This window comes from Thunnus albacares, chromosome 11 (assembly GCF_914725855.1).
Source record: "Thunnus albacares chromosome 11, fThuAlb1.1, whole genome shotgun sequence".
Lineage (NCBI taxonomy): Eukaryota > Metazoa > Chordata > Actinopteri > Scombriformes > Scombridae > Thunnus > Thunnus albacares.
The window spans coordinates 31421506-31431486 of NC_058116.1; positions in this window are offsets into that span (position 1 = coordinate 31421506).

The following is a 9981-nucleotide window of genomic DNA, read 5'->3' on the forward strand; positions in this document are numbered from 1 at the left end:
CACTATAACGTCGGAGCAGAGATGTCGTGGTACTGTGACAATTTATGAGGCTGAATCCAGCGCTGTGGAGTCAGACAGAACAGAGTATGGAGGAGGAAGCGAACACCACCAGAGTTACAGTACAGGAGCAGAAAGAAAGGAGACAGACTTAAAACTAAAACCTGGTAAACCTGACTTTGTTTTCTGACAATATTATATCAGACTATAACTCTGAATACAGAACAGCGAACAGCTACTATGACCCCCGCTGCTAACAGAGAGAGCATTTTCCAGGAAGTACTTCACCAAAAAAAGCATGACGTGAGGGTTGACGACCAAAATTATACCCCAAAGGACTTTTCAGCAGAGAAGTGAGTAAAACCAAAGACATTTAAGTTACATTTTTACTGAAATAATTCCATGTTTACCTACAAAATAAATGCAGAATTAAACACTGGCTCCTAACATTATTTTATTTTGAAAATATCATCCATGTTGCTTATTCTACACATGCAAATGAATTCAGTATGTCCACTGATAGTAACTTACAGTAAACGCCTCATTAGTTTGCATCGATCCACAGTTCCAACACGCCGTTTGTGTTGTGACGTTTGCACGCCGGTATGATATATGAATATATTCGTATTTTACTGTACTCGCCGGGTGCGTCCATTAACACATTAGTATCTGATTAGACAGGACGCACGCAATGCATCCTGGTACATGTTTCTCGATCAATAAAGCACACTAAGGAGTTTATTGCTTCAATTTACTACATAAAAAGTGGTGAATTTTCTGTTTTAAAGGAGCATATCAGTGGTTCCCATCTGCTTACACCTCCTGTTAGAGCCCAAAACATACAGACATGTATTCTGTAACAATAATATGCAGAAATCTCTAAATATTTAAAATGGTTCACCCACTAAAACACGCAGCACTGATATGATTCAGCGCCACTAACTGTCAATACGATGAGTTCTTCAGTATCACAGCTGAGGAATGCAGCTCTATGTCTGAGCTGAATGGAGAAACTCTGTTGTCAGACTTTCACTCCGGCACCCGAACGCACCACCGGGAAGGATTTACAGATCAGTCCGGCATTAAACTGTGGGTGCTTTCCATTCGGTTAATGTGGCTCCTCGCTTCCCTCACTCCCGTCTCTTAATAGAATAGAATTTATCCTTTTATTGTCCACCGGGGTGGAAAATTGTCAATTAATGGAAATCCGTTAATTCCTGAAAGAACAGAACGGATGTAAAGGAGCAATAAAAAAAACACAGCTGTAAATGTTGAAATAAAATATTACCTATTTAGTTTGTTAAAGTGTGACGTTCTTCTCTCAGGCTCCGGTGGATTTTACAGGAAACACCAAGACTGTATATTTTTACTGAATGAGCTCAGATGTATTTGAAACAGAGAAGAAGAAAATAAAAAACCCTTTTGGCCTGTGAAGAAAAAATTCATGATTCAGATTCTACACACGTGTAATATTTTTTATCTTATGAATAAATATCAACATCTGCTGCTGGTACCTTCATTCTCTACAGAATTACAATCATGCAGTAGATATTATTTATATTACATTAACAACAGCCCCGTCAGATTTCACATGAGGAGGTGTTGACTATTATTTGTTTTAAATTACATTAATTAGTCATAACTGATAAATGGCAATTTGACAGTATTTTTCCTTCAATAAACAGACCGTTTTTATGGATTCCTTCTATTTTAACTTCATTCTTTAAAGTTTTAGATTCAGCTTGCAGTTTATCCTTCAGGTTTTCGTGTTGAGCCTCTTTTTTTTTTCTTTTTTTTTGGCAGTGACTAAACTACAAAGCATCCAAATCCCACTCATGTTGCCCAGAGTGACAGCAGCTCTTGGGAAAAGTGTCAGAAATCGAATTTCCTCCGGCGGCGTTGTGTGTGAAAGTCGACACTCCTCGCTGTGTCCTCTGGCCTTTCATCTGTCTCACAGATTGGAAAGTGGAGACAGAAAATAGAAGCTTTCTGATCGCACCTCTACTGTTTATTCTTCACACAAAGAAATGTGGCAACAACCGCAGACTCTCTGGGAAACAGAGACAAACTGCCTGGTTGTAGATCAGAGCTGCGGTCGACTGACTCGACTCAGCATCTTATAAATGTTCTTCTTCCTTTTGGAGGAGAAGATGAAGCTTTTATGATCCACAACATTCACTTAAAGATTATTAATAGTGAAGCATCAGTGTTAGAGCAGCATGTTACTGTTGTAGCAGCTGGAGGTGGAGCTAGTTTACACTACTTTATATACAGTTAGCTAGTTTAGTCCAGTGGTTCCCAACCTAGGGGTCGGGCCCCTCCAAAGGGTCAGCAGATAAATCTGAGGGGTGGTGAGATGATTAATGGGAGAGGAAAGAAGAAAAAACAAAGTTCTGATACACAAATCTGTTTTCAGTTTTTGGACTTTTTCTCTAATCTTTGATTTTTGCTGAAATATTGGATCATTTGAACATTTATTGAAATGAAAGCATGTGAGAAGTTTAGAGGGAAAAATCACTATTTGGTGGAGCTGTTAACAACTCATAGACATGTGAAATGTGACCCCGACTACACACTGCTTTTTGTAAGACGTCAAAAGACAAAAAGGTTGGAAACCACTGGTTTCATCTTTAACAATGTGTTGTATTTTAAAAGCTTGTTATATTATCCATTGTGTCAAATCTTCATCTGAAAAGTAACTAAAGCTGTCAAATAAATGTAGTGGAGTAGAAAGTACAATATTTCCCTCTGAAATGTAGAAAGTAGCATCACATGGAAATACTCAAGTAAAGTACAAGTACCTCAACGCTGTACTTAAATACAACACTTGAGTAAATGTACTTTCCATCACTGCATTCAGGGGAAGGTCACACAACATGTTAGAGAGGTTGATTATTTATTTATTGTTTATTCTGCTGGAGTTACTGTGATCAAATGATTTGTGATTTATTGCAGAAAACAGCTCTGAGCTCAAATGTGTTAAACAACAACCTGAAACACTCTGACTGACCTTTGTGGACGCAGCCGATCGCTGCTTGAACTAAAACATGAACAAAAGATTATCTGTGTTTCTGAATTTCCAGAATCACAGTACGTTTGAATAATGTTTGAATAACAGTGTTATTTATTAACTTTAATAAATAACACTACAATAAAAAATAAGCATGTTTGAATAAAAAAAAAGAGGTAGATATAATGTTGTCATGGTTACCCTTTTGTCATTTTGTATTTTTCTATTAGGGGATGCTGAGACGAGGTATCACTTCACTACAGAGATATTAGTGTTGTTATGTGTTGTGCTGAAGGCTGCGGTGCTCTGAGAGGAACATGGACAACTATTGTGCCATGAAGTTGGAGCTGCTGGCCTTGAAGAGGGCGGTTATTGACACCATCTGCGACTATCTACTGGGGCGGAAATTTACAGTTTTCATGGACAATCATCCCCTGAGTCACCTAACTGTAACTGTTGACTTGAACCTGTCTGTTACGGCCCTATATGTCATATACCGTATAGTTTTGTGTGTAATAGTGCAACGTTTTCATAACAGAGTGGGAGCTCTGTCTTTTCTGTATGGGATCTATGTTTATTGACGGATTGGCCCAATACGCCGGTCTACTTAGCGTCCGGGGTTTCCAGGTGACGCGGGGGGGGGAGGGGTCGGTGCTGACAGCGGATCCTCGTCCCTCCAGCTTTTTGTCAAGCGTTGTGTGTGTTGAATGTTTTAGTAATGTGAGCGTAGACTGTCTGTTTGTTCCCTCGTTAATGCTGTAGAGTTCTGGGATCGTCGTTAGCATATGTAGCTCTGATTAGCCTGTGTTAGCCTAGCGCTTTGCTAAAGCTGCCTTGCTTTGTGTAGCGTGACAGCTCAGACCACTAAACTCTTGAAGCAGTAGAGGTGAATCACCATTTCTTTTTTGTTCACTTAGTTGGTTCTGTTTATTATTTTGGCCTTGATTCACCCTGAAGCCTAACTTCATTAATTGAATATTAACCCTTTGAAGACGGACGTCCCGCGGGTGGCCCCAGACTGGCCGCGGGGGGGGGGGGGGGGGGGGGTCGCTGTTTACATGGTCCGATTCAAATAGATATAAAATAAAAACCATAACAGCTTTTGCTGAAAGCTGCAAAAGCTGAAAGCTAAGGCTTTCATCTTTTACGCAATCACGTTGTACGCTTGTGTCGGAAATGATGACGCCATTATATCACGTTACGTGCGGGTAATAAAACCGGGTAAAACGTAGTGACAACGCAAAGTCAGAGAGATTGAGAGAAAGTTGAGAGATTCAGATTCACATATTGAGAGATACGTTTATATACGTGTCTTTTTTTTTTGTCGTGATGATGAAGAAGAGAAGGCTTTGGAGGTTTTGTTCGCGGGTGGTGACAAAACAGAAGAGGCGCTTTCTTCTGATCCAGACTCCTTCAGTGAGGATGAAGACCATCGATCCGTATCAGGATATGTAAGTATGTTTTTAGGGGTCATTATTTATTTATTTGTTTGTTTTTACATTTCAGAGAGTTGTTTTTTGTGCTGTGTGTGTGAAGTTTCAGACTTTCTGCACAAAGCAAAACATTTCTGCTTGTCAAATGATTTTATTTTCAATTTCATCATTATTTTTAGTGATATATATTTTTTCATTTATCTTTGTTTCAGCCCCACTGGAGATGAAGGAGCAACAGTTTAATTTATGGCTTGCATAACCTTTTAACTTAGGTGGATGTAAATTTTAGGGATATGAAGCATTGTATTCTGGGAAATAAGCAAAAATACCAACGTAGGCACTGGGGAAATATGCCTATTGCAGATGAAACTAACAAAACTTTTCACCCTGCTCATAAAAACCAGCATATCTCAAAAACTAAAAAAAATGTACATAATTCAAATAACTTATGGAATGTTAAGAAATATTTTGTTCAGTAAAATCTGATGAAAAAAACATGTCCGATCTTTGTATTTTTTTTTAAGTATATGACACAATTTCAATACCTTTATCAATTATTATGGTTTATTGACTTACATAACCTTTTAGCTTAGGTTGTACAGATTCCAGGGATATGAAGCATTTGAAGGTACTCCAAAAAATGATATCACAATAAGCAACAATACCAATGTAGGCACTGGTGGACCATTTCTATTGTTAAGTCATTCCATGAGGAACCCAGTCTTCGCCCTCTGCTTCTTTGTCTTTATGTTGCGTTCTCATGCCTCTAGACCCGGGCGTAACACTGTCACAACCAATATTTATGTACTTTTAGCTGTGACGGAGAAGTTCAATGTTACCCTGAAGTTAAAAGCAGAAGTCTGGACACTTTCTACAGTGTAGAAACCATCCAGTTCCATTTAGTATCACGGTAACTTTAACAGAAAAGATGTCAAGTTATTTTCATTCTAAAAAATGCTGCACTTTCCCTAAACAACCATCACTCACAATAAAGTTTCCACTTTAAAGAATGACTGTATTGACAAAATGTTGGAAGATGAGCTCTGCTTGGCTGCGATATCCTCCGCATCAAAGTGGGAGAGACATGAATGATTCATGAGCAGCTGCCATTGTTTTGGACTGTGTTGTGCTACAGCAGGGCGAAACAGCTTTTCTCTGCACATGAACAATGATGACGCTCTCATCTTCCTGACCCCGGCTCAGGAAGATGAGGAGGGAGGTGACCGCGACCTCGACTCCTACTCCACATAAAAAACCTGTTGGGGAGCAGATTCATCAGCAGATGGTTGGAGAGCTCTTAAGCTCAAACACTTCACCCTTCTAATTACTGCTCTTTGTTTCTCTGCAGGAATGTGACAGAACAGAATACAACCACCTTTCGGTTGGTAGAGAGAGAAGATACACATGATCGATATGTTCAAAATACTCAATGTTATCACCAAACTGACAGCTTATGTTTGTCAGTCTGGTACATTGGATGTCTGCGGTCGATGGAGAGACACAAAGACAGAACAGCGAGTGGTGTGATATGACGTTAGCAGTGCAATGTGTGTAGAGTTTAGGTTGTTTTGATGCTCCTGCTGTGCATTTAGAGATGTTTCTGGTAGAGAAACAGCAGCCATTGTTCCTCTGTTATCTGTTCAGAGGCGGCTGAGATTGTCACTAAATGAGAAGAGCTCAGGTCAGCTGATTTATGCCTCGTCACAGGAGCAAACATGGAGTTGGTGCCAAAAGAAAAATATGATGTCGCCTATGTGGAAAATATTTTGGGTTTGAACCAGATGTAAAAGATGAGCCCATGGATATCTGTAAGAGCTGTACTGGTGAAAGAGTCTCAAAACCACCAACCTACACAGACATTTGCATGTCCAGCTTCCTGCTGAAGCTAAGCTAAGCTAGCACTACAAGATGCTGCAGTTGGTAAAGATCCAAGTCAGCCATCTATCATCAGTACCGAGTTCAAACAGAACAGTGAAAGATGGGCCCACCAAACAACAGCTGTCTCCAGGTGTAACATGAAGGAGACAGTCTCTTATCATACAGTTGACAAGGCAAGTTTTAGAGAACTACTCCAAACTGTACAATAAAACGAGGGAGAGCATCACTAAAGATTTGAAAGCTTTGTCGCTTTGACCTCAGACATGTGGTCAAGCATTAATATGACCCGCTACATGTCCGTTATATATCCAAGGATTCTGAGGAAACTGGAGGTGAAATGTCTTGAAATGACGTTCATCCTGGTGACACTGCAGAGATACTGGCCGAGACATAGAAGAGACATCATTACTGTCAACGGGGCCAATATTGTTGCGACCATTTGAGAGCTCAAACGGCCGCAGCTAAACTGCTTCAGCACAACTTGAATGTGGCCAAATTGATCAATTATTCAGTACAGAGGGAGAATGCAAACGTCTGCCACTCCATTAATGGACCATTCACAGCTGAGACGATGAGAGCTCTGCCTCAACACATGCTGATAACAGTATATCAACTACCTTCATAACTGTCTTGTAGCCCATACGTTAATATTAGTAAAAAATGGAATCAATGTAAGTCATAAACTACTAGAACAGATACAGACATAGGCTGTCAAGAATGAGTTGGAGCCTGTCGTCTCATCTCTGCTGCTGCGTCTTATGAAGGACGTCCTGAAGGAGGAAGACACTGATGCGAAGAGGACCGCAGGAATAAAAAAAAGCTGCATCACGGAGAAACTCGACTCCAAACATGATGAAAGAATCCTTCAGCGGATGTGCAGAGTCGCCCTCCTCGACCCACACCGATGCCTCGCGATGCCTTGATGTGATCAGAAGTCAGCTTGAGGTTGAGATGGCGGCGAATTGGAAAGATAAAACAAAACCGCCTGTACGCATCAGAATGGAGGAGGAAGAGGAGGAAGAGGAGGAAGCAGCAAATTCAGAAATCACATCCTATATCGATGGTGATGACAAACCTCTGAGATGATGAAGAACCAACAGAAACTGCTTTTCTTTACTGGCAAACAAGGTTAGAAAATACCTGTGTGTCACTGGGACCAGCAGCCAATCAGAGCGCATGTTCAGTGTAGCTGGAACATCATTAATTCCCACCAAAACCAGAGAGAGTAAACCAGCTTGTTTTCTACCCAGTATAACTCCAGTATAATAAACACCGAACATTGTCAGTGTAGGATTAAAGGCTGCTGTGTGTTTTATCATTTTAGTTCTTTCATTTTAGCTTTTTGTTTATTAAGACCTGTTTGGTTATTTATTATTCGTTGTTTATCATTTATTTCTGTAGCTTTAAACAAGGCTGAAGACAAACTATTAAAAGGTATTTAATTGCACTATTTTGCAATAAAGCTGCTTTTGACTTTCATGGTCGACTCATGATTGTGTTCGGGCTGATGGACACAGTATTGTCTCTTATTAACTAGTGAATTATCAGACAATAGAACGAGGTGTTACATCAGTCTCATTGTTATGAATGAAAGAGGAGCAGAGAACATTCAAATGAAGCTAAATGACTAAATGTGCAGGATTAGTGAGGGACTCGTTCTGCTGCTCGCACGGCTGAGAGGAGACATTTGTCTGGCTTTGATATGCTGACTGTTTGTATTTCAGGGTCGAGGGTCAGAACATCTCCACTGATGATTTGCTTTATGGCCTGTGGAGGTCTGAATCAGCGCTCTGAGGTTTGGCTGAAGCCCAAAAAAAGTTTCTCCTGTTTTCACTTTTGAATGTAACGACGATAAAAACTCTCACAGCTCGAACTATAAAATGCATCAAGTGAAGAAAGTGTGTGTGATTACTGCACCTCCAGACTTTACAAGCTATTCAAATACGTCTTCTGTTGCACATAATTAGAGCTGTAGAGTCTGAGAGAGATTTGTGCTCCAGTTAAATAATGTATGCTTTTTATTTATTAATATATGTTCCATTTATTAATCTTGTAGTACAGTACTTGAGTAAATATATTTAGTTACTTTCCACTACTGAATATAGGAGTTTTTAAAAGATTTGACACAATGGATAATATAACAAGCTTTTAAAATACAACACATTGTTAAAGATGAAACCAGTGGTTTCCAACCTTTTTGTCTTTTGACGTCTTACAAAAAGCAGTGTGTAGTCGGGGTCACATTTCACATGTCTATGAGTTGTTAACAGCTCCACCAAATAGTGATTTTTCCCTCTAAACTTCTCACATGCTTTCATTTCAATAAATGTTCAAATGATCCAATATTTCAGCAAAAATCAAAGATTAGAGAAAAAGTCCAAAAACTGAAAACAGATTTGTGTATCAGAACTTTGTTTTTTCTTCTTTCCTCTCCCATTAATCATCTCACCACCCCTCAGATTTATCTGCTGACCCTTTGGAGGGGCCCGACCCCTAGGTTGGGAACCACTGGACTAAACTAGCTAACTGTATATAAAGTAGTGTAAACTAGCTCCACCTCCAGCAGCTACAACAGTAACATGCTGCTCTAACACTGATGCTTCACTATTAATAATCTAATGATGTCATATATAATAATATATCAGTCAGAGGGACCAAACCACTACTTTTACTGCAATACTTTAACTACATCAAGCTCATAATACTTATGTACTTTTACTGCAATACTTTAACTACATCAAGCTCATAATACTTATGTACTTTTACTGCAATACTTTAACTACATCAAGCTCATAATACTTATGTACTTTTACTGCAATACTTTAACTACATCAAGCTCATAATACTTATGTACTTTTACTTCATGCAGGACTTTTACTTGTAATGGATTATTTTTGATTATTTTTACATTGTTGTTTTGGTGCTTTTATACATATAAATAAGGGATCTCAGTAATTCTTCCACCGCTGACAATCTGTTGACCAAAAATCTGTACAAGTATGAAAACAACCCTTCAAATTTCACGCTTGCATGTTCGCTGACACTGATCACACAGATGAAGCCATTAATCATCATATATAATAATATATCAGTCGGGGGGGGGGGGGGGTTGCAGGGATGTCCAGCACTGATTGGTCAAACACACACACTGGTTCAACTTGTGAACGGCTTCATTGGTAAAACAAGGAAGTGCTCCAGTATTGATTTAAGGTGGAGGGGAGAACATTTCTCTTTAACGTTGAAAGTAACGTGAGGATTTATGTTGTCGTTTTTTAAAAAAGAGAGAAGATAAATAGAGAGCGCGAGTGAGCGAGCTATTCCTCGTGGGTCTAATTTGCATGATCTACCTGCTTCCTCGGATGCAGTGGAAACACAAACAGGATTTCACTACAGGGACTTTTAGTTCCAAGATTAGTTCCTGGTTGAAACAGAGCTTTAGTGTCCTAGAAACATTAAATATAGTAAAACAGCCACTATAACTCTTTATGACAACGACTGGATAAGATGAGAATCTTTACATCTCACATACACAGCCCAGAAAAATGCTTCTGTCATCATATCATTTAATACATTAATAGTACTTATAGTAAAATTTGTAAATGATTAAAAACTTGAGAACATTTTTCTGGTTTTTGTCAGTTCAGACAAAAAAAAAAACAAACA